The following is a 25,352-nucleotide window of genomic DNA, read 5'->3' as shown; positions in this document are numbered from 1 at the left end:
TATGTATATATGCACACATGTATGTATGTATATCATCATCATCATCATCATCATCGTTTAACGTCCGCTTTCCATGCTAGCATGGGTTGGACGATTTGACTGAGGACTGGTGAAACCGGATGGCAACACCAGGCTCCAATCTAATTTGGCAGAGTTTCTACAGCTGGATGCCCTTCCTAACGCCAACCACTCAGAGAGTGTAGTGGGTGCTTTTACGTGTCACCCGCACGAAAACGGCCACGCTCGAAATGGTGTCTTTTATGTGCCACCTGCACAAGCCAGTCCAGGGGCACTGGCAACGATCTCACTCGAAAATCCTACGGGAGCCAGTCAGGCGGTACTGGCAACGGCCACGCTCAAAATGGTGCATCTCATGTGCCACCCGCACAAGAGCCAGTCCAGGGGCACTGGCAACGATCTTATATATATATATATATATATATATATATATATATATATATATGTGTGTGTGTGTGTGTGTGTGTGTGTGTGTGTGTGTGTATATATATATATATATATATATATATGTATATATGTATAAATATATATATATATTGTGTACTATTGTTCAAGTGAGAAAGGAGTTACCATTTAAAAATATACAAAAGTGAGAAACTCAGAGTTGTGGAAAATATGAAGCATCTACTTTCTTTTATTTGCTATAGCCTGCTCTTGCATAGGGTACAGCAACATATTTAATCACACACACAAGCACTCACACACATATGCTTTCACACAATCTTTATTGTACACATACTCAAATTACACTTTGTCCTATTTTATGTCCACATCCTGGGCTTCTCCTCCAACATTTACTATGCTTGATATAGACATACGCTTAACAAGCCACAGCTTAGAGCATCTCAATCCATAGGGATCTCAAAATAATTAAAAGTTTTATGTTTTCAATTTTGTGAGACTTTCTCATGTAATTTTTTTTTCCAACACAAGGTGCCCTCGCACGCTTTATATAGCTATATAGCTTAAGGCATTACCCAATCTAATTCCAGTACGAAACATTAACCATAATTTACTTACACTCATAAGACTTTACTTATACTTCGTGCACACGCACATTACCACTCTACTTGTGGTCTCCTATTAACTCATATTTAACATAGATGCCTATCTACCAATTGGGTGAGATGTTTGATATCTTTTACCTGCGTCCATACACTTAGCAGGGAAAAACTGTGTTTTCAGATTGCAAACTTCAGCTGCATTCAATTTAGGCAACGCTTAGAGGGAAGTTAACAGGATTTGTTGGCCCCTGAGGAATATGGTACATGTGAATTCAACTGTTTGGTTTTTTTCAAAGACACAACACAGCTAAAAATAAGAACATGTCTATATATGTTGTGGTTATTGCTGTGTGTATGTGTGTGCCCTTTTGTGTCTATGCGCATGTTATCTTTGTGTATATGCATGTTTTGTCTGTATGTATAAGTGTGTTATCTTTATGTCTATATGTACGATATCTTTGTGTGTGTATGTGTGTGTGTATGTGTACTCCCTAGGAGCATTTAGAACTGATGTAGCAGTTTAAGTAATGAATTCTCACATTGGCACAAACTTTCTCCCCCTTTTTATATGTGTGTGTTTGCATGTATGTATTCATTATATGCAACAGAAGCAGTTTTAGATTAAAATAACTATCTATATATCATGCTTAACGTAAACACATTGTTGAAAGGCAAGTTTACTGTGGTATTCATTTGGAAAAATATCTCTTATGGGCATACTGTGTTTAAAACCACAGTATATACATATCCAAGCCAAATGAAGATCATCACAGCAACTGCTGTTAAGAATGCTAGATGCACATTTCTGCCTTGTTGCACTTTGTCAGTTGCATGTACTCACTGCCAATCTAATGCTAAGACAAAATGTATTACAACCAGCACTGGTGTTGCAGCTAGCCGCCTGACTGAATAGAAATCCATTATATGCAACAGAATCAGTATTAGATGGATGTGTTGAAGCACTTATAAAACAATGTAAAAAAACAAATTCTGTTATTTAGAAGAAAATCAAGTCTTTTATCATCATCAACATTTAACATCTGATTTCCAATCTGGCATGGGTTGGACCGCTTGTTAGGAACTGGTTCCATGGTCTGTTTTAGCCTGGTTTCTATAGCCAGATGACCTTCCTAATGCCAACCACTCCACTGAGTGTAGTGGGTGCTTTTTACATGACATCTTAGTAGCACCATAGTCAACTGCTACAAAGGTAAAGGTGACACCTTAGAAATAATTACAGAGGTATCAAACTGTTGGATCAACTAATTAGGGAGAGAGTTAGTTTTGACGAGATGCAGCCAGGGCAAAGCACCAGTGATGCTATATTTCTGGTAAGACATCTGCAAGAGAAATACCTAGCCAAAAATAAACCTTTGTACTTTTTGTTGACATGGAGAAAGGCTTTGACAGGGTTCCCCGATCCCTTATCTGGTGGCCTATGCAGAAGCTAGGGATAGATTAGTGGTTGGTGAGAGCTGTACAAGCCATGTACAGGGATACTGTCAGTAAGGTGAGGGTTGGCAATAATTATAGTGAATAATTCAGGGTACAAGTAGGGGTTTACCAAGGATCAGTCCACAATTCCATCTTGTTTATCATAGCCCTCCAAGTGATAACAGAGAAAATCAAGACAGGCTGCCCCTGGGAGCTCCTCTAATGCTGATGATTTTGCTCTTATAACTGAATCACTACCAGAACTAGAGAATTTCAGGTGTGGGAGCAAAGTCTAGAATGAAAGGGCCTTAGAGTTAACCTAGCAAAATCCAAAGTCTTAGTAAGTAGGAAGGCAGGCAAATCTCAAATCTCTTCAGGTAGATGGCCCTGCTTGATCTGTAGGAAAGGTGTCGATAGAAACTCCATAAGATGTACCCAGTGTAAGCTATGGACACGTGTGGAATGTGTGCAGGTACAATAAACACCAAAAATGTACAGAAAATAGATTCTATCATTTACCAGGGAAGGAAGCTAGAAGTAGTCGATAGCTTCCATTACCTCAGTGTCCAAGTCATTAGCAAGAGTAGATGCTCTGAGAGCATAGCTGCTAGAATAAGGATAGGGTGGGCTAAGTTCAGAGAGCTCCTACTGCCGCTGGTAACAAAAAGCCTCTCACTCAGAGTGAAAGGCAGACTGTATGATGGCAGTAAAACATCGGCTGTGACTGCTGAGGACATGCATAGGCTTGTAAAATGAAGCTAGTATGCTCCGCTGGATGTGTAATGTCAGTGTGCATACGCAACAGAGTGTAAGCGCCCTGAGAGAAAAGTTGGACATAAAAAGCATCAGATGTGGTGTGTAAGAGAGACGACTGCACTGGTATAGTCATGTGATGTGTATGGATGAGGACAGCTGTGTGAAGGAGTGTTGCACTCTAACAGTGGAGGGAACTTATGGAAGAGGTAGACCCAGGAAGACATGGAATGAAGTGGTGAAGTATGATCTTCAAATGTTGGGCCTCACAGAGGCAATGACAAGTGACCGAGACTTTTGGAGATGTGTGCTGCTTGAGAAGACTCATCAAGCCAAGTGAGATCGTAGTCATGGCTGATGCCAGTGTTGAGGAACTGGCCTGTTAAAAGCATCCTTCAATCATTAGATGACATGCTGTGCTTGTGATGACTATTAAACTGAGTGAAACCATAGTTGTAACCAATTCCAGTGCCGGCTGACTGGCACCCATGCTGGTGGCAGATAAAAAGCACCATTCAAGCATTGGGCCACATGGAGACAGCCACCCCGGTAACCAAGACCCTTGGCAATACACTGTGCTTGTGTTGGCCTGTCAAGCCAAGTGAGACTATAGTCTGTATAAAAACAGTGGAGGGAACCTGTGGAAGAGGGAGACCCAGGGAGACATGGGACGAGGTGGTGAAGCATGATCTCTGGATGTTGGGTTTCATGCAGGCCATGAGGACAAATGATCGAGACCTTTGGCATTTTGCTGTGCTTGGGAAGACTCATCAAGTCCAGTGAAGTCATAGTCGTGGACAGTGCTGGTGCCATGTCATGTAAAAGGCACCCACCACACTCTTGAAGTAGTTAGCATTAAGAAGGGCATCCAGCTGTAGAAACCAAGCCAAAATTAGACTAGAGTCTGGTACAGCTCTCTGGTTTATTAGTTCTAGTCAAAATGTTTAACTCATGTCAACATGGAGAATGAATGCTAAATGATGAGGATGATGATGACATACATGCATCTGTGTGTGTGTATGTATGTATATCTATAAATCTATATCTATACATATATATATATGTGTGTGTGTGTGTGCCTCCGTTCGAAACATCATACTCTCTCTCTCTTTCCTTTCCCGAGCGTCTAGTAACACAATCTGTATCACGTCCTCACGTTGTTGTTTTTTGTCTCTTTCCTTTTTTTGAACTATATATATATATTTATGTATATGTGTACATATGTATGTATGTATATGTGTATATATGTATATGTATATATATACACACGTGTATATATATATATATATATATATATATATATATATATATATATATATGCCGGTGGCACGTAAAAAGCACCCACTACACTCTGTGGTTGGTTGGCCTTAGGAAGGGCATCCAGCTGTAGAAACTCTGCCAAATCAGATTGGAGCCTGGTGTAGCCATCTGGTTTCACCAGTCCTCAGTCAAATTGTCCAACCCATGCTAGCATGACGACGTGTGTGTGTGTGTGTGTATGTATGTATATAGACAAAATAATGTCTGACACAATTAGAAAAATAGCTGGAACAGCAAATAGTTATAACAGGAATCACTCCAACAACAACAGCAATTACACCAACTGCGATCATGCCATTATCAAAAACTACAACACTCACACCAACTGCAACCACCACCAAAAGCAACAACAATTGTAATAGTCGCAACAACCACAATGGTCACACTGACTGCATTATGTGACTACACCACCACCCACAACAACAACATCAATCACAACTAAAATTGCACCTCCATCATCATCATCATCATCATCATCATCACCATTATCACCATCACTGATCAACAATTACAACAAACAACAAAAATAATGTGGACAAAAGTCACAACAACTGCAGTTAACACCACCACCACCACCACCACCTCCGCCTACCACCCCAGCAGTCACCATATATTTACATATTTTTAATGGTTGAATTACTTCCTTTTGTGACAAAAAGCAAATGTGTTTGACAGACAATTTGTAGTTCAAACTGTCTGAATACCGACTTTACAAACAAACAAAAGACAAAAAACAAAAAAAAAAAGAGAAACAAAAAGTAAAGTAAAATATGTAAAAAAAAAGAAAAGAAAAATGAACAGAAACTAAATAAACTTAACAAATGCCTTTGCACCCTCAAAAAGAATACACACACACATGCACACACACACACACACACACACACACACACACACACACACACACACACACACACACACATCTATGCATGTATGTATGAAGAGGAGAGGCCTCAACCTTTTCAGTTGTCACTTTTGCCTTTTGTGACATGTTTATGGAATGTTTTGATGTTGCAGTTTGGAAAATATGTCCCACACTTGTCAGCTGTTTTGAGTTCTGAACACTTCCAACAGTTCTAAACATTTCTAAGGGCATTAATCTTTTAATCTCTGACATTATTATTATTATTATTATTAGTTGTTGTTGTTGTTATTTGTTGAGTTTTTAGTCAAAGAAGTATTTTTTTTATTGAAAAAGTCTCCTGTTTTTTGGAGTTTTTTTTTTTGCAAGTGTGTGGTGGGATTGTGTGGTTTTAATATTTTGCAAGAGCAAAGAGTCTCTGTATTTGCTTTGATTTTGTCTTTATGTGTATCTGTACTCTTATGCTATGTAAATTTTCTGTTTTGACTACCACCGGCAGGCACCTTCGTTGTCATTCTTGTCATCATCATTGTCGTTTTAAAAACAATTATTATTTTCCCAAACTGTTGACGGTTGGAAGGGTTTGCAAATCACTTTATATCACCGCTTCTTTTGATTCCATGTCATTTCATCTCGACGTCATCTGTTGGCACTTCTTTCTTAGATTTGTATGTACATATGTTCATGGGTATGTATGTGTAATGAAAAATGAGAGAGACAGAGAGAGAGTGTGTGTGTGGGGGGTGATATGATTAAATAGATGGGTTTTGGGACTTGTTGCTATTAAGTTGACAATTCCTAACCACGATTAGTGTTTCATCATATTTTTGGTTACAATACTGTTTATCAAATGCCTCAGTTCACTTGGCTCTCAATTGGAAATAGGTACCATATAATAATCTGGGGTGTTATGTTAGTGTCATTGGCCAACATCCTAATTCAGTGATTCTCAACCATTTCTTGTTTTGTAGAAGTACAACCAATTTATTGTTCATAAATTTTAACAGCAAAATCTTATGTGGCCCACCCTCAAGAATCATGTAGACTCTGGTTGAGAACCACTATCCCTAATTTCTTGACAGGATCAGTTTGGAACTATCAGCACTTCAATGCTCATTTGAAGCTCAGATCTTCTCACATAGTTCATGTGCACCTACACTCAGAAGCAATGTATATAGGACTTAATTGATGGGAATTGTTGTCAGCGGGCAGTTTAGCTTAATCGATAAAGTACTCAGATTGTATCTGGGAAGTACAGGTTCAAGTCCCATGGTTGTCTGCTGAAAACTTTTTCCATCATATAAGGGTAAAATACCCATTTTTTTTCTGCTGTTTTCACCGTTATACTGCGTTCAAAATATTACTTTCTTGTCTGTATGATACAATACATATTTGAGGCTTCCAAAAACAAAATGAATTTGTTTATATGTTATTGCATATATATATATAGATATATATATGTATGTATGTATGTATGGGCGAGTTGTTTGGTTCAATTCTATTTAGGATTTCATGATTTTACCTTTTTTTCACCTGATGTTTTTGTAACAAAATCACTCAGTGGATGTTGAGGATGATGTGTGTGTGTGTGTGTGTGAGAGAGAGAGAGAGAGAGAGAGAGAGAGAGAGAGAGAGATAGACTGAAAGTGGTGATGATGTGTAAATCATGAATCGGAGCCATATTAGATGGGAAAGTCAGTGCAATGAATCTGTTCACACTGATCTTTGTGCTTTTTCTCAGCTGTTTGCAGTTTCAAAGTCTTTTCTACAGCTGACTGAATGTGTTGTTTGTCTTTGCCGACATCTTTTGCTGCTGTTGTCATCTGATGAGATGGTGCACCACAGGAAACTGAACAGGTGGTCTGTCTTCAGTTATGTCCTGACAATATGATGCAGGGAGGGTGGTAATCTTCCTGTGGTATAGGGCAGTGGAGAACTTCTGTCTTGTGCAAAGAAGGATGTTTACACTGCAGGGTTGTCTCTGTGGGCAACAAAAGCAGCATTGTTGACAAACAGTTTGGTGTGTTGTTTCAGTGTCTTGCCATAAGACTATATAGTAACCTTAGATTCAACAGCCTGCCATTAGTACACTATAGGATGTAAACATTGTACTCTTCGTCAAAGTATTCTGTAGCCCTTACTCACATCATACAGCAAAAGAGTGGAGGCGCAATGGCTCAGTGGTTAGGGCAGCAGACTTGCGGTCATAGGATCGCGGTTTCGATTTCCAGAACGGGCGTTGTGAGTGTTTATTGAGCGAAAACACCTAAAGTTCCACGAGGCTCCGGCAGGGGATGGTGGCGAACCCTGGTGTACTCTTTCACCACAACTTTCTCTCACTCTTTCTTCCTGTTTCTGTTGTGCCTGTAATTCATAGGGCCAGCCTTGTCGCATTCTGTGTCACGCTGAATCTCCCCGAGAATTGCATTAAGGGTACACGTGTCTGTGGAGTGCTCGGCCACTTGCACGTTAATTTCACGAGCAGGCTGTTCCGTTGATCGGATCAACTGGAACCCTCGACGTCGTAAGCGACGGAGTGCCAACACATACCAAAAGAGAGTGAAAAGAGGTAGTGCAAGAACGCAGCCTTACTTTATATATTGGGAAAGGTCTTTATATATTGAAAATGCAACCTTACTTATATATATATTGGGAAAAGCTCTGGGAATTTTTACCATCTGACTTTGTTACAGTGATCCTTATGTAGCTGAATGATGATGCTGAGGAATTTTGGGGATGTCTTTGTCATCAAATGATTTACAACAAATCTATTTTGCTCACAGTTGCAAAGGCATTCCTCTCCCTTTCTATTTCCTACATTTCTCTCTGAATGTCCAGATTACTGATAGCATATTGAAGGTGCTCCTGTTAGTCCTGAATCCACACTGGCTCTCAGGGAATTCTCCTATTGTGATGGCCAACTGTCTGTTTACAAGTACACTTGGGAGAATTTTTCCTGCAATTAAGCTCCTAGTTATTCTTCAGTAGTTGAAAAAATCAAGCTTTCTCCTTTTAACTCTTGCACAGGGTGATGACGATGATGATGATGATGGCCTCATCATGAAGATTCTGTGATGTTTTGTGTTGTTCACAGCAGCTAAGAACTCATGGAGTTTAGTATGCAACACTGTGACCCCATTCTTCCAACTATCTGATGGGATTCCATCAACACCTTTTAACCTTCCACTTTTCACTGATAAAACATTGCATAAATCTCCCTTGTTAATATGCACATATTTATCTATATGTTTATGTGTATACATGTTCACACATATGCACATATTCACACGCATAGACATGTTTAGTGTTAATATATTTTTATAAACATTACTTAGAGCTACTTGTTTATGGTGTGTTTGTATCTTCATATATGTATAAATGCCATGAGTTTATAAGGGAGATTAATTAATGGAAAGTTTTATAGGTTCCTTGTAGGTGCATTGTTTGTAATATAGCTTATATATACAGTCATACATATACATATAGTCAAGAATTTGCTTTTAGCAGTTGAAATATGTGTGTTTATTGAGCGAAAACACCTAAAGCTCCACGAGGCTCTGGCAGAGGGTGGTGGCGACCCCTGTTGTACTCTTTCGCCCCAACTTTCTCTCACTCTTTCTTCCTGTTTCTTGAGTAACGCTGCGATGGACTGCCGTCCCGTCCAGCTGGAGGGAACACATACGCCATAGAAACCGGGAAACCGGGCCCATGAGCCTGGCTAGTCTTTAAAAGGGCACATAGATAATATATATATATATATATATATATATATATATATATATATAATAATATTATTAGGGACAAAATCCAAAATTACAGGTAAAAAACTCAATTAAAATCAATTTATAAAAAATTAAAATTAAATTGAGCCTTATAGATAAAGTATATATAAAATATATATAGTTTTAGGGAAAATAACCAATTTTCAAGAACTCATCGATGAAAATCCACTATCACATATAGAAAAATTAATAATTAAAAGCACAATAAATGAGTATAATATAAAGTAAAGTAAATATCATAAGATAAATATAATAAAAAGATTACACGTGTTTCATAACCAATTTTCAAATAGAAAAGAAATTTAAATCGATTAAAATCAATTGAAATTATCGAAAATAAGTTCTATTCAAAAATATAGCTACTCGTCAGATCGTAAGTAGAACAATAATTAGATATATATCTCAACCAACAATAAGTACCAAATGAATTAATATGAAATACTTATTATATAAAGATAGAAAAATTATTTAAAAAATATCATAATATCAAAATAATAGCCATTCAATAATCATCCCTTCATCCATAATAATAACATGTATATTATATACAAAAAACATCTTACCTAAATTATCATTGTTTTAAATTATCATTGTTTTAAATACAAGTTGAACGAAGTTTAAGTTTAAAATAATAATGAAGATAAAATTAGTACATATTTAACTCTTGCTTAAAACGCTATAGCTATTAGATAACGTCTTAGTTTTTCAGTTTGAATTACGGAAAAATTTGGATAAGTACTGTTTTCACTTTGCTAAAGATTTTCTACTATTTGAAAATAATATGTATTCTTGTTTTTATACTATTCATTTGGTTCTTTATAGATTATTTTAATAGATAACTTATTTAACACTATATTATTTAGAAGTTATAGTTTCATTTCAACATAATATTAGAACTTCGATTGGAATAGTGTTGATATATTTTCGATTATTTTTGATTAATATTATTTGATTAATTATTAATCTTTATAGTTTATAATATCGTTAAAGTTTTTTTTTAAATCAAAACTTTGTATATATATATAAAGTTTAACCTTTTATTCTTAATAATCTTTCTTTCCTAATTTTTTCATTCATAATTTTTTCCATTCATAATTTTTTCATTCATATTTTTTATTATTACGTTTGTAGAAATAAATAATCTTGTATTTTTCTATTATTCAATTGATCTTTAATCATAATTAAATAAACGTCTTTAGCTTTAAATAGTATAGCTTTAACTATTACACCGGTTAAATATGTACTAATTTTATCTTCATTATTATTTTAAACTTAAACTTCGTTCAACTTGTATTTAAAACAATGATAATTAAAACAATGATAATTTAGGTAAGATGTTTTTTGTATATAATATACATGTTATTATTATGGATGAAGGGATGATTATTGAATGGCTATTATTTTGATATTATGATATTTTTTAAATAATTTTTCTATCTTTATATAATAAGTATTTCATATTAATTCATTTGATACTTATTGTTGGTTGAGATATATATCTAATTATTGTTCTACTTACGATCTGACGAGTAGCTATATTTTTGAATAGAACTTATTTTCGATAATTTCAATTGATTTTAATCGATTTAAATTTCTTTTCTATTTGAAAATTGGTTATGAAACACGTGTAATCTTTTTATTATATTTATCTTATGATATTTACTTTACTTTATATTATACTCATTTATTGTGCTTTTAATTATTAATTTTTCTATATGTGATAGTGGATTTTCATCGATGAGTTCTTGAAAATTGGTTATTTTCCCTAAAACTATATATATATATATATATATATATATATATATATATATACATGTATATCAGTCAGGTTCATTTTGTTTCATGGGAGATACAAACATACGCATTGCTGTTTACTTGTGTGTGATTGTGGAGATTTATACATACTCGCATGCACATATACACACACGCACAGGAGAGCATATGGATACATGGATATATATACACATACACTTTTGTGTGTATGTGTATATGTTCATATGTGTCTATTTATATTTATTGACATCTCTACTGACACTCATACATACGTGTATGTTTGCGTTTAATATATAGTAAATGAAAGCAATAAGAACTGTAACATGAAATGAGCAAGAGTTAAATCTCATGCATTGTAATTTGAGATAGCCAATTTGATAAATTTAAATTAATTCCATGTTTCTCCACAGTTTTAATGGTGTAGACGAAGTATCATGCTTTTTTGGTTGGGTTTTCCTGTGTCAATTTGACTTGGTGTCTTTCTTCCTTTCTCTCTCCCTCCTTTTCTCTCTCTCTCTCTCTCTCTCTCTCTCTCTATCTATCTATCTATCTATCTATCTATCTATCTATCCATCCATCCATCCGTCGTTCCTTCCTTACTTCCTTCCTTCCTTCCTTCCTTCTTAAACCATCACATGTTCATACCCTTACCTTTACTCATTCATTGTCTTTTGTTCTGGCCTCTTGAGAACTTAGAGTCAGTTGTGTGTGTGTGTGTGTGTGTGTGTGTGTGTGTGTGTGTGTGCCTGCATACACCCTCATTCAGTCAGACTGGTTGCCATACAGTGGGACAAAATCATGCAGTTTGGAAGCAAGCTTCTCAACCACACAGCCATGTCTGTATCTGCCCTTATCATCATCACCATCATCTAGCATCCTCTTTCCATGCTGACATGGGTTAGACCAGAGGTTTTCAAACTGTGGTCCGCAAGGACAAGACAGGGGGTCCGTGGACAGCAAATACTTTTTATGGGCAATTTGATTTCATATATGTTTTTTAATCGAAATCTTTTAATTGACAATAAACCTATTTGTTAAATACTGTTAAATAAATAAATGTAAAAATATATGTTATTTTAAGCAAATATTTATGTATAAATTTCATAAGCATTTATAAGGGGGTCCCTAAGGTAAAGCCTGAAATATAAAGGGGTCCGCAAGTCAGAAAGTTTGGAAACCCCTGGGTTAGACGATTTGACTGGAACTGATAAGCTCAATAGCTGTACCAGGCTCCAGTCTGGTTCGGTTTGGTTTTCTACAGCTGGATGCCCTTCCTAACGCCAACCACTCTGAGAGTGTATTAGGTACCTTTTACATCTCACCAGCATGGCTGCCATTTACATGTCACCGGCACGAGTGCCTTTTCACTGGCGCTGCCCATGTCTACAATTTACACTTAGCCTGACGTCTTTTCTTCTCAAGCACAGCAAATTGCAAAAAGTCTCGGTCACTTGTCGTCACCTCCTTGAGACTCAACACCTGAAGATCCTCCTTTGCCACGTTGTCCCATGTCTTCCACAGATCCCTCCACAGTTAGAGATCAGCACACACATATGTATATTTGCGACTCAGTCTTCAATAGTGAGTGCTGAAATAATTATAAGCAAAGTATTTTTAGCTGACATTCAAATGACTTTGATGTCTTTTTCTGTTATTTACCATGCCAGAAACGACAACAGCAACATCAACAACATCACACCATCATTGTCATTTCATATCCACTTCTTTATGCTTGCATGAGTTAAAAGGAATTCATTAACCCTTTTGTTACCATATTTATTTTGAGATGCTCTGTGTTTCTTTCAATTAATTTTATAACAATGAATTTAGTAAAATAACTTAGTTATCATTAGGCTGGTGTTAGGAACACAAATTGTGACTAAAATTTGGTGGAAGGTTTTAATTCAAAAGTTATGAAAACAAGACATTTCTACTACAGAGCCAGAGGCGGTTTCAGCCAGGTTGGTATCAAAAGGGTTAAAGCAAGTTTTCTACACCTGGATACCCTTTCTGTCACCAATTTGCACCAGTTTCCAAGCAAGGTAATATTCCCTCAGGATTTGACATGCTTTGCATGAAAACTGGAAGTGAACAACATCGCTCATATGATGGTGATGCTTATTTTGCCACCATCACATGATTTCAAGATAAGGGTACACACGATATACACATACACACACACACACAACAGAATTCTTTCAGCTTCCATCTACCAAATCCATTGACGAGGCTTTAGTCGGCCTGAGGATATAGTAGAAGACACTTGTACTGAAGTATCACAGTAGAACTGAACCTTAGACTACAAGCTTCACAACCACACAGCCATGTCCGCAATGATAAGAAGCAAGGAAGAGACGAAAAAATAGAAAAATAAAAAAATTATCTGAGTGAATCCTAGAATTGAACTCAGAACTCTAAACTATGAAGGCAGTGACACACAAGTATTTATGCACTGACCTACTAGCATACTCATCTGAAAGCTATGATGTAAATAATCAATTTGATTGCAAATGGATGTGTTTGTCATTTAATACTTTTAATATGCATGCTTTTGGCTGTGTGTGTGCGCGTGCATGTTATTGCTATTAATGAGCATGCCATTGAGCTATGTGTGTGAATGTATGTTTGCACATATGTGTATATATTGCTATGTTTGTCTCTATGAATTGCTGTATTTCTTGTATGTGTGTATGTTTGTATGCTATGTTATTATGTATATGTGTGTGTCCATGTTTGTATATGTTTTCTCAATATATATATATATGTGTGTGTGTGTTCATGTGTTTGTGTATGAGTTTGTATTTCATTTCTCTGCCTATGTGCATCTGTGTATTTATGTGTGTGTTGAAGTTCTGAGAATTGGAATGCAGAACAGGCAGAGGCATCCAGATTAGGCCAGTTGCAATGATTACCGTAATCTGCAACTGTCCTAGATTAAAGGTGGAGGGCAGAGGGAGAGCAAGAGTAAGAGGGAGAGAGAAGAGAGAGAGAGAGAGAGAGAGAGAGAGAGAGAGAGAGAGAGAGAGAGAGAGTGTAAGAACTTCTTATTCATGACTGTACAAATAAAAGAAAATACAAATCTTTCATCTTAGAAGCTGCCATCTTTGATTCTGAATGATACAAAAGTATTGCATGATTCTCAAGAAAAACAAAAAACATAAGTAAATAAACTGATAAAAAAAAAATTGATTAATTCATTAGCTTTGGTTCTGCAATTAAACATCAACCCACAATTCAATTCTATTCTCATTTCTTTGTGGGGTGACTTTTTTCTGTGTTTGTTTTTATATTGATGTTTTTAAAATTAATTTTTGCAGTGGTTAAAGATTTATTTTCATTTGTTCCAATTTTTCAATCGAACCAAATTCATCATTCAATTCTTCATCATCATCGATGGTGATGGCGTCATTATTGTCATCATCCCTCTTGTAATTATGACACAAATCAATATTGAGGTTGTTAATCGATTTAATCGAATACTTGCTCCCCGAAAATTTTGGGCCATGTAATTTTATTTTAGAAACAATCGCTTGTTGTCTTTGGTTCCTCTAAGGTGAATAAAATGAAGAACCATTCAAGTACCAGCTCCAATTTATTCAGTTAACTCCTTCTCCCCAAATTTCAATCCCTGTGCCTATGTTGTTGTTATTATTATTATTGTTTGGGGTTCAGTGGTTTGGCAGAACCATTAGCATGCTGGACAAAATGTTTAGCAGGTTTTATGTTCTGATTTCAAGTGCCACCAAAGTCAAGTTTTCCTTCCAAGGTTGATAAAATTAGTGCCAGGTCAGAAAGGATTATTATTATTATTTATTATTATTATTATTATTATTATTATTATTATTATTATTATTATTATTATCATTATTATTAATGATAATAATAATAATAATAAAAAAATGCGTACTTTTAAAGCCTAGCCAGGCTCATGGGCCCGGTTTCCTGGTTTCAATGGCGTATGTGTTCCCCAGCTGGACAGAACGCCAGTCCATCGCAGGATTACTCATTTTTGTCAGTTGAGTCAACTGGAGCAGCATGAAATGAAGTGTTTTGCTCAAGAAAACAGCGTGTTCTCCTGGTCCAGGAATCGAAACCACAGTCTTACGATCATGATGCTGACACCCTAACCACTAAGCCACGCGCCTCCACAATAATAATAATAATAATAATAATGATCCTTTCTGCTGGAATTACAAGGCCTCGAATTTGTGGGAAGGGGGCTAGTCAATAACATTGATCCCCAGTGTTTCACTGGTACTTAATTTATTGACCCCTGAAAGGATGAAAGGCAAAGTTAACCTTGGCAGAATTTGAACCAAGAACATAAAGACAGACAAAATACTGCTGAGCATTTCATTCAGCATGCTAGTGATTCTGCCAGCTCGCTGTCTTAATAATAATAATAATAATAATAATAATAATAATAATAATAATAATAATAATAATAGTGATAATAATAATGATAATGATAATAATAATAATAATAATAATGATAATAATGATAATAATGATAATAATAATAATAATAATAAAACAACAACAACAACAACAACAACAACAACAAATTGGCAAGCCGATAGAATCATTAGCATTCTAGATAAATTATTACTAAACATTCTACTTATCTTTATGTTCTGAGTTCAAATTCCATTAAGGTCAACTTTGCCTTCATCCTTTCAGGGTCAATAAAGTTGAGCAATAGAGATGATATGTCAACTTGCCACCTCCCCCAAACTTCAGGCTTTGTGCCTATTATAGAAAGGATTATTATTATTAAACTTATTATCCTGTCACACACTCTGACTATCTTGATCATTTTATCTGCTCATTTCCCTGCTAAAAGTATGCTTACACTACCCACACAATCACTGCTAACTTCCCAGAAGAGTTTGTACCTTTGTTCCTTGCCCATGGGCAGTCTAGCTGAGGCTCCTTTTCATCTTACTTCTTGCACACAGCATACATTTACATGTCTCCACACTAGCATTTCAACAACTCACTATGGTGCCTCTAAAGTTGTAGACTTGGGAAGAGTGAGAAGTAGCTGAGGAACTGTTTTCAGTATTTGAAAAGAAGAATTTTGGGAGCTCTTGTCAGCAGACAGACCTTGCACATGTCCTGTGAAACAAGTGTTTGTTACTAAACAAATTACACTTTACCTCAATTCCACAAAAATTTCAAGGACAAGAAACTGCAAGCATAAAGGAGAAGAGCAGTTGGAGGTAAGGAAGAAGTGAGGGTTTCTGGTTAGACAATAAATGGTTTTATGTGATGGGGAATCCACACATGCACATACACATGCCACATATATTTTTTATATATATAAAGGCCTCACCGAGGCGATGACTACGGACCGAGACCTTTGGAAATGGGCTGTGCGTGAGAAGACCCGGCAAGCCAAGTAAGATCGTTGCCAGTGCCCCTGGACTGGTTCTTGTGCGGGTGGCACATGAGATGCACCATTTTGAGCGTGGCCGTTGCCAGTACCGCCTGACTGGCTCCTGTAGGATTTTCGAGCGAGATCGTTGCCAGTGCCCCTGGACTGGCTTGTGCGGGTGGCACATAAAAGACACCATTTCGAGCGTGGCCGTTTTCGTGCGGGTGACACGTAAAAGCACCCACTACACTCTCTGAGTGGTTGGCGTTAGGAAGGGCATCCAGCTGTAGAAACTCTGCCAAATCAGACTGGAGCCTGGTGTTGCCATCCGGTTTCACCAGTCCTCAGTCAAATCGTCCAACCCATGCTAGCATGGAAAGCGGACGTTAAACGATGATGATGATGATGATGATAAACAAATTTATTCAGCCTCACATTTACATATGACTAACATACAAATCTGTATATATATATATGTGTGTGTGTGTGTGTGTGTGAAGGCATGTTGCCTAGTGGTAAGGCTGTTGCACTCATGATTGCTAGATCATAGGTTTGATTCCCTGACTGGGTGGCACATTGTATTCTTAAGCAAAACACTTCATTTCACATTGCATCAATCCCCTTTTTGATCATGGGGAAATGTTGCCCTGCTCACCCAGCCAGCAGTGTGGCGTCATTTGAAGGCTAAAGCAATGCAAAAGCACATTGTGACCAGCAATATGTAACAATATCTGATAGCCCAGTTGGTCATGTGACCACATGATATATTTATCTGAAGTAGAGTAACAACAACCTAACAATCCAATAAACTCTCCGCAAACTATACATGACCCAACAAACAATATTATGACTTCCTGCAATTAACACCTATTCTATCTGTATCTTACTCAGACTGCTACTATTTGTAATCATTCGGTCAATCTGTTCTTGCAGGGGGTGTTGTGACTCTTACCACAACAGCTCCCCTTTTGAGAATTTGACTTCTGTACGAAACGAAATCTATTTTATTCTATTTTTATCATTCTTTTCAATTCTTTTCCATGTGTCAGTTTCAGTAATCGAAATGTCACTACCACTATCTAGTTGTAATCTAATATTCACTTCGTTTACTTTTACATGTAAACATTTCCGCTTTTTGGTGTCGTTTCTACTTTCTGTTGAGAAAACTTTGGAGTTTTTTTATGTTCGACCTTCCTAACACTCCTCTGCAATGTGAGCTCTTGTGGCTTATGTTTTGACAACTGTAACACTTCTGCATTTTGAAAGGACAATCCTTACCAAAATGTAGGCCTCCACATCTGTAGCATGAGTTTGGTCCTAACATTTTTTGTATATTTATTCCTTCCCAGTCAACATGCTTGTACTATGATGACAACAGTAATGCTGAATTTTTGCCTCCATGAGGCCCAACACTCGAAAGGAACTCAGCCATCTTGCTTCCGTGAGGTCTGTTCAAAAGGCACTCAGCCACTTTGCCTCCATGTGGCCTAGGAACTTGATCACTTTGCCTCCATGAGGCTCAGTGCTTGAAAGGAACTCAACCACCTCATATCTATATAGCCATCTACACATACATACCTATCGAAGGGGTACTTATGAGTTGTCATGGGAACGAGCATGTATGTCCTTCATAGAGGTGGTGATGGTGGTGGGTAGTATTGGGCGAACAGGTAAAGAAAAAGGAATAAATGGCAAAATTTGAACTGTGGAGGCTGAACCATTCAAACAGACAGACAAACAACCTCAAGAAATTGCAGCATGCTGTGCTGTAGCAGGTCTGGCTAACCCATGCAAGGATGGGAGAAAGAAAAAAAAAAAAATAATAATAATAAAATGATGAAGGTGATGTTTGAATTCATGTGTGATTATGCAGGAATCTGTGTGTGTGTGTGTGTGTGTGTGCATGTTTAAGCTGTTCTTAATCTGCATATCTAAATAACCATGAAATATTTAGAGTTTGAAAGCAAACTGTTGATTGTTGTTGTTGGTTGTTGTTGTTGTTGTTGTTGTTGGTGTTGGTGGTGGTGGTGGTGGTGGTGGTGGTGGATGTGGTGGTGGTGGTGGTGGTGGTGGTAGTGGAAGGATGTTTCTTCAAAAGATGCAGTGCTGTTGATGCTGTTGTTGTTAATATGGATGATGATTTTTGCCTGACCGCTGGCATTTTTCTGCATATATTAATCTCAGTCTGTCTATTTCTCTGTCTCCCTCAATTTCTTTCTCTCTCTCTCTCTCTCTCTCTCTCTCTCTCTCTCTCTCTTTGTTCTGTCTCCCTCTGTCTCTGCCTGAGCGAGTGATAGCGTATAGCTGTGTATCTGCACACATTCAATAATGTGAGCATGTGCTTTGTGTGTATGCAGTTTGGCGATTAGGCCATCTGAACTTCTGTGTGTATGTGTACACATGTATACGTGCGCACACACGTGTGTGTTGATTTGATTATGGACTTGTTGATATTATGTATTTGTCTGTGCTTGTGTGTACATACATTGGTGTGGAAGATTAACTACTATGTAGTTGTGTGTGTGTGTGTGTGTGTGTGTGTGTGTGTGCATGTGGGTGTTTGTGTGGCATTGCATTGGTTGTCTGTTCTGTATGCTTGCATGTAAAGAACACACACACACATGCAATGTGTGTGTGTGTTTGTAAATATATATATATATATATATATATATATATATATATATATAAAGCGGCATGTGTGTCTCATTAACATCTCTCCACCTACCTACCACCTCTCACTGCATGTCATCAGACTAATTACCTATATTTACATACCTGTAATTAATCTCTCAATAAACACCCTGCCAAGCTTGTTAGCCAGCAAAAACACTTCTGCTAATACTTTTACCCGTAATTGTTCTTGTTGTTGCTATTTAATTTTAAGTTTCATCATCCTGCCTTTTACTCCTCGCCCTCCTCCTCTTTCTTTCTTTTTTTTCTTTGACCTATGTCAGCATGAAAAATGGTCATTAAAGCAATGAGCTAAGGGGTGCTTGGATTGCATTGTTTAAGGACAGTACTGATGGATGTTGGAATGTTAGAATGTACGGTGGTGATGTTGAGGACTATGATGATGATGATGATGATGACAACAATAATGATGATGATGATGATGATGATGATGATGATGTCATACATGCTGTTGTCGTCCTTGTAGCCTAAGAACTGATGGTCTTTTAAGATGATGTGGTGTTTATAAAAGTGATGATGGTACTGCTGATGACGGCAAGGATGCTGAATCTTTGCTTTCTTCATCTCTTTCTCTTGTTCCTCTTTCCATTTTTGCATTCGTATACTTAAATTGTTCTGCCTTTTCTGTTTCTTTTTCTTTTTTCTCTTTCATTTTACATGTTTACTACTACTACTACTTCTTCTTCTTCTTCTTCCAGCCACATCTCCAATAATATTTAATATTTCATTATTTGCTAGTGCGCACACACACACACACACACACACACACACACACAGACAATGTTTATTTTAATTAGAATCATGTTCAATAAGGCTAATTATATTAAGATTAATTCCGGTAAGCCATGGCAGACATCATCATTATCATCATTATCGTGGCTTTGCATTTTATCATTAATTTTATTATTATTATTATTATTATTATTATTATTATTATTATCATTATTATTATTATTATCATCATTATTATTATCATTATTATTATTATCATTATTATTATTATTATTATCATCATCATCATCATCATCATCATCATCATCATCATCATGACTTACCTGAGTTATTTGACCAAAAGATGTTGGCATAAGTGGACATGTCCAATTTGACAGCTTACTGCTGGACAATTGAGATAATTACATCCTTACAATCTTTTTCTTTCTTGTCCATCACTTATATCTCCTCCTCCACTTCTTTTCTTTTTTACCCCACCCCGCCTTCTTTCCTCCTTCCCTCCCTCCTCCACCTTCACTGTTGCTGCTGCATTCTTGTCATCGCTTTCCGCTTTGACCCATGTCTCTGTATTGTTTGTTCTTTTCAACATGCTTGCAATTGATTGACAGGAGGCGCAATGGCCCAGTGGTTAGGGCAGCGGACTCGCGGCCATAGGATCGCGGTTTCGATTCCCAGACCGGGTGTTGTGAGTGTTTATTGAGCGAAAACACCTAAAGCTCCACAAGGCTCCGGCAGGGGGGGGGGCCGAACCCTGCTGTACTCTTCCACCACAACTTTCTCTCACTCTTTCTTCCTGTTTCTGTTGTGCCTGTAATTCAAAGGGTCAGCCTTGTCACACTCTGTGTCATGCTGAATATCCCGGAGAACTACGTTAAGGGTACATGTGTCTGTGGAGTGCTCAGCCACTTGCACGTTAATTTCACGAGCAGGCTGTTCTGTTGATCGGATCAACTGGAACCCTCGACGTCGTAAGCGACGCAGTGCCAACAACAACAGCAATTGATTGGCGGCAAAGCATTGTAATATATTGAAGAGGATGATGACAGTAAGTAGACGTAAATAAAAGGTGGTAAGCACATGCTTCCTCCTGGCCAGAGGTTCGGTTCCCAGATGTTCAGTTTGGCAGTTTTACACCTTGTACCCGTACTTTTATCGAGTACTCGTTTCAACCATTAGACTCCAGCCATGCTGGAGCACAGGCTCACAGGGTTTTGTTGAACAAATCGACCCTGGTATTTATTTTTCCTAAGCCTGGCAGTTATTCTATCAGTTGGCAAAAATGAGTAATCCTACGACAGACCAGCATATCATCCAAGTGGGGAATTTAGGAGCCATGGAAACCGGTAAACCAGCTAAGTGAGTCTTTATGAGTCAGAAAGGATCTTTATCCTCTTTATCCTTTCTATGTCAGGCTACATTATTCAACATATCCTTTAACTTTTTCAAAACATAAGAGTGTGATTTCAGGGAGATCTGGCACATTAGTGGCGCCCTCTTTTGCTTGGTGCTCACAGTTTAGCCAAAGGGAACATTGCCTTTTGTCATCTTGTGGTCAGTAAAATAAGTACCAATTGAACATGTAATCGACTTACCCCTCCCTTCTCCTAAATTTACTGTCCTTGTGTCAACATTTGAAACGTTGTTGTTGTTATCATTATTATTATTATTATTATTATTATTATTATTATTATTATTATTTGAAAATTCACAGCTTATTTTGCTGGGTTATGATGGAAAGTGTCAGCCGTCCACAGCCAGCAGACTCAGGTGACACTTGTTTACTGGTGATGCTTCAAAAACTCTGCGAAGAATTCTTGCAGTTCCAAGCAATGCTCATTTTTGTAGGTGTTCTACCTTCACACTTGCACCAATCTTTTTCAGCCATGTTAGTAGCTGAATGCTGATACTTCCAAATGCGCCAATAACCGTTGGTATCACGTCTACTCACTTCATTGACTACAACCTTCGTATTTCCCACTTCAGATCATCCTAACTGTTTATTTTTTCTTCTTCTTTCACATTGATCCTGTTGTCACCAGAGCATGCTATGTTGATTATCATACATATCACTGGGGCATGCTATATCGATTTATTATTATTATTATTATTATCATCATCATCATTATTATTGATTTAATTCCTTGCTGTTTATTTCAAACAGACCTAAAGATCAAAGGCACAACCCACAGTCAACTTAAGAGTGTGATTTGAGGGAAGCTGACTGCTATTTCTCTGAGGTTGAGTGACTGCCTAGAAACTCTCACATAGATTTAGTTAAAGGACAAAGAGCTAAGCTAAATACTGCTAATCACCTTAATTGTCTATAATTATACACAGCTACTAAAAACAGTTTTCTGTTAATGCGCCGTGACAGATCTCTGTTGTACAGCTGAAGGCTTGCCACATTTAACCCCTTCACCTATACATGCACACACACACACATACACTTACACATACACACAGAACATTGAAGGAGTGTGATTGTTACCTTGGGTGGAAGGAGAGAGTATGAAAACAGAGAGCCAAAAGGACAGACTGTAAGAGATATGTTCAGAAAAGGGCTACTGTTCCCTAGACCCAAGTCAGCCCTGATTGAGCAAATCCTAGAAAAGACATTCCAGTTGTGGCGATACTGCCTTTCTACCAGACACCGCGAACTCCTGACTATATTATTGAATGTGTTCAGAAGGGCTTTGGCTGCTCTTTCTAGCGTTTTGAACAATCACATTGACGCTCTTGAAAATAGTATTTGGTACAGTGTTAGATTGAATGAAGTGTTTGTAATATAAAATGTTCCACTAGAAATTGTACAATGGTTGATTATAGAGACATCTAATTGGATACAGTGTGAAAGCTTGACATGTATCTTATGTATTGAGTCACAAAACTCTTAAATACTTCCCTAAACCTATAGCATCTGCAATAGCAGTTAGTCTATGCTTTGCTGAGGAGTTGTGATAACTCTGAAACATGCCTGTAGTTGTGTCTGTATTACTGAAGATCAAAGTCACCATTAATGTTTCGTATGCAACAGGCATACTTGGGTATCTATTGTCTTTATATATTCTTTTATTCTTTTACACATTTCAATCATTTGACTCCGACCATGCTGGAGCACCAGCTCAAAGGGTTTTAGTCGAAGAAATCGACCCCAGGATTTATTCTTTGTAAGCCTAATACATATTCTATAGGTCTCTTTTGCTGAACTGCCAAGTTACAGGGACGTAAACACACCAACATCAATTTATCAAATGATGGTGGAGGGGCCAAACATAGACACAAAGACACACACACACACACATAAACGTACACACACATGATGGGCTTCTTTCAGTATCCATCTGCCGAATCCACTCACAAGGCTTTGGTCGGTCCGAGGCTATAGTAGAAGACATTTGCCCAAGGTGCCACGCACTGGAACTGAACCCAGATCCACATGGTTACATATATCTTTTATGCTTTACTTGGTTTCAATCAGTGAACTGTGGCCATGCTGGAGCAGAGCCATTAAAAGTTTAGCTGAGCAAACTGACCACAGTGCTTATTTTTGAACCTGGTACTTATTTATTCAGTATCTTTTGCTGAACTACTAAGTCACAGGAATGTAAACAAACCAACACTACTTGTCAAACAGAAGTGTGAGTGCAAACACAACTACACACATGCACACATATATAATAGACGTACAACTGCTACTTGTTAAGCTTAGAGCTCTACATAGATTACCATCGTCCTGTCTGCTCCCAGTATAGTGGTTTGGTTGTCACCTACTTAGTTGTATTACTGGTATACAATCTGCTGAGCAAATGTATGTATGCATATCTAACTGTGTGTGTGTGTGTATACAGACATATTTACAATAGGCTTCCATATGGTTTCTGTCTACCAAATTGATCCACAAAGCATTGATTGGCTGCGGTACAGTAGAAGACACACACACACATGTATGAGTGCATTGAATTTGTGCTTAAGCACTATAAAAATATACACCCACTGACCTTAAGTGTTCAGTTGTTTAACACGTCACTAAACTCTTCTATATTGTTACTTCACAGATCTTTGTTTTCTATTTTTCTCAATACATATACATACCCCCCCCCCACATATATATATACACTCACACGCACATATACACACACACATATATACATATATGATACATTAACAACTATATACTAATATGTCATAATAATATATATATACTTTGATTTAAAGCGATATTTATCTAAACAATTGACTGAAAAATGATGAGCTAACCCAGGTCAGAATCGAACCCATAAATCAATGCTTACATGACTCCTTGCGCATCCAATTGGGCCAACATGCTCACCCATCAAATTCAGCCAAATTATCTGTATAGATACATAAAATATTTGTAAACAAACCTGAAAGCTTTGTAAGTCTTTGCATAAACCCCTTTCATAGTCACTCTTTCTCTGTAACTTACAAAGGCTTCGGGTTTGTTTTCAAATATTGTACATATATGTATATAAATATAGTGCACGGTTCCATGATGGTAAGATCAACAAAAAAGTACTCCATCACATCAGATATTATATTCTGTTTATTAAATTATAGGCGTAGGAGTGGCTGTGTGGTAAGTAACTTGCTTATGAACCAAATGGTTCCGGGTTCAGTCCCACTGCAAGCGTCTTCTACTATAACCTTGGGCCGACCAAAGCCTTGTGAGTGGATTTGGTAGACGGAAACTGAAAGAAGCCCATCGTATATATGTTTGTGTGTCTGTTTGTCCCCCCCTCCCCAACATCGCTTGACAACCGATGCTGGTGTGTTTACATCACCATAACTAAGCGGTTCGGCAAAAGAGACTGATGCAATAAGTACTAGGCTTACAAAGAATAAGTCCTGGGGTTGATTTGCTCGACTAACGGCGGTGCTACAGCATGGACACAGTCAAATGATTAAAACAAGTAAAAGAGAGAACAGAGAGTATGTGTGCGTGTGTGTGTGTGTGTGTACATAAAGCCAATCATAGAAATGGCCATTAAAAGGGTGGTTATATATATATATATATATATATATATATATATATATATATATATATATATATACATACATACACACACACACACACACACACACACACACACTCACTCACACACATATATATATATATATATATATATATATATATATATAAACATTTCCATGTGTGTGATTGAAATCTGCTTCTGTATTATGGAATATTAATATTGGGGTTAAGTCTTGGAGTATTTTAAGAAATTTATGTAACTGCCAAACTGAACTACAGGTACTGAGACACTCTTGGGTTTTCTTCAGGATAATGTGTTCAGTCTGTCACAAGACTTTCTCCCTTAATGCATCAAGCAGGAGCTGCTGCTGTAGTAGTAGTAGTAGTAGTAGTAGTAGTAGTAGTAGTAGTAGTAGTAGCAGCAGCAGAAGCAGCAGCAGCAGTAGTAGTAGTAGTAGTAGTAGTAGTAGTAGTAGTAGTAGCAGCAGCAGCAGCAGTAGTAGTAGTAGTTGTTTTTGTGGTGGTGGTGGTCATAGTGTCAACAGTAGTTCCTGTGGTAGTAACAACTATAAAAGTAGTAGTTGTAACCAAGATGGTAGTGATCTTGATAGAGGTG

The 25,352-nt window shown here is 37.3% G+C and overlaps 1 protein-coding gene and 1 long non-coding RNA gene across 3 annotated transcripts in view; both read right to left on the bottom strand.

The window, feature by feature from the left end:
• The window catches only part of LOC106875258 (vitamin D3 receptor), a 582,218-nt gene that overhangs the window by 373,396 nt on the left and 183,470 nt on the right, over positions 1-25,352 (bottom strand). The gene's annotated exons all lie outside the window — the stretch shown is intronic.
• LOC149137291 (uncharacterized) lies at positions 15,534-18,139 on the bottom strand. The gene is made up of 3 exons (XR_016240824.1): positions 17,792-18,139; positions 16,738-17,752; positions 15,534-16,273 (listed from the first exon to the last, which is right to left on the bottom strand). It is a non-coding gene; the product is annotated as an uncharacterized LOC149137291 (long non-coding RNA).

Source organism: Octopus bimaculoides, chromosome 2 (genome assembly GCF_046866305.1).
Source record: "Octopus bimaculoides isolate indiv1 chromosome 2, ASM4686630v1, whole genome shotgun sequence".
Classification (NCBI taxonomy): Eukaryota; Metazoa; Mollusca; class Cephalopoda; order Octopoda; family Octopodidae; genus Octopus; species Octopus bimaculoides.
Note: the sequence above shows the minus strand (reverse complement) of the source record. Positions and strands in the feature narration are given on the sequence as shown.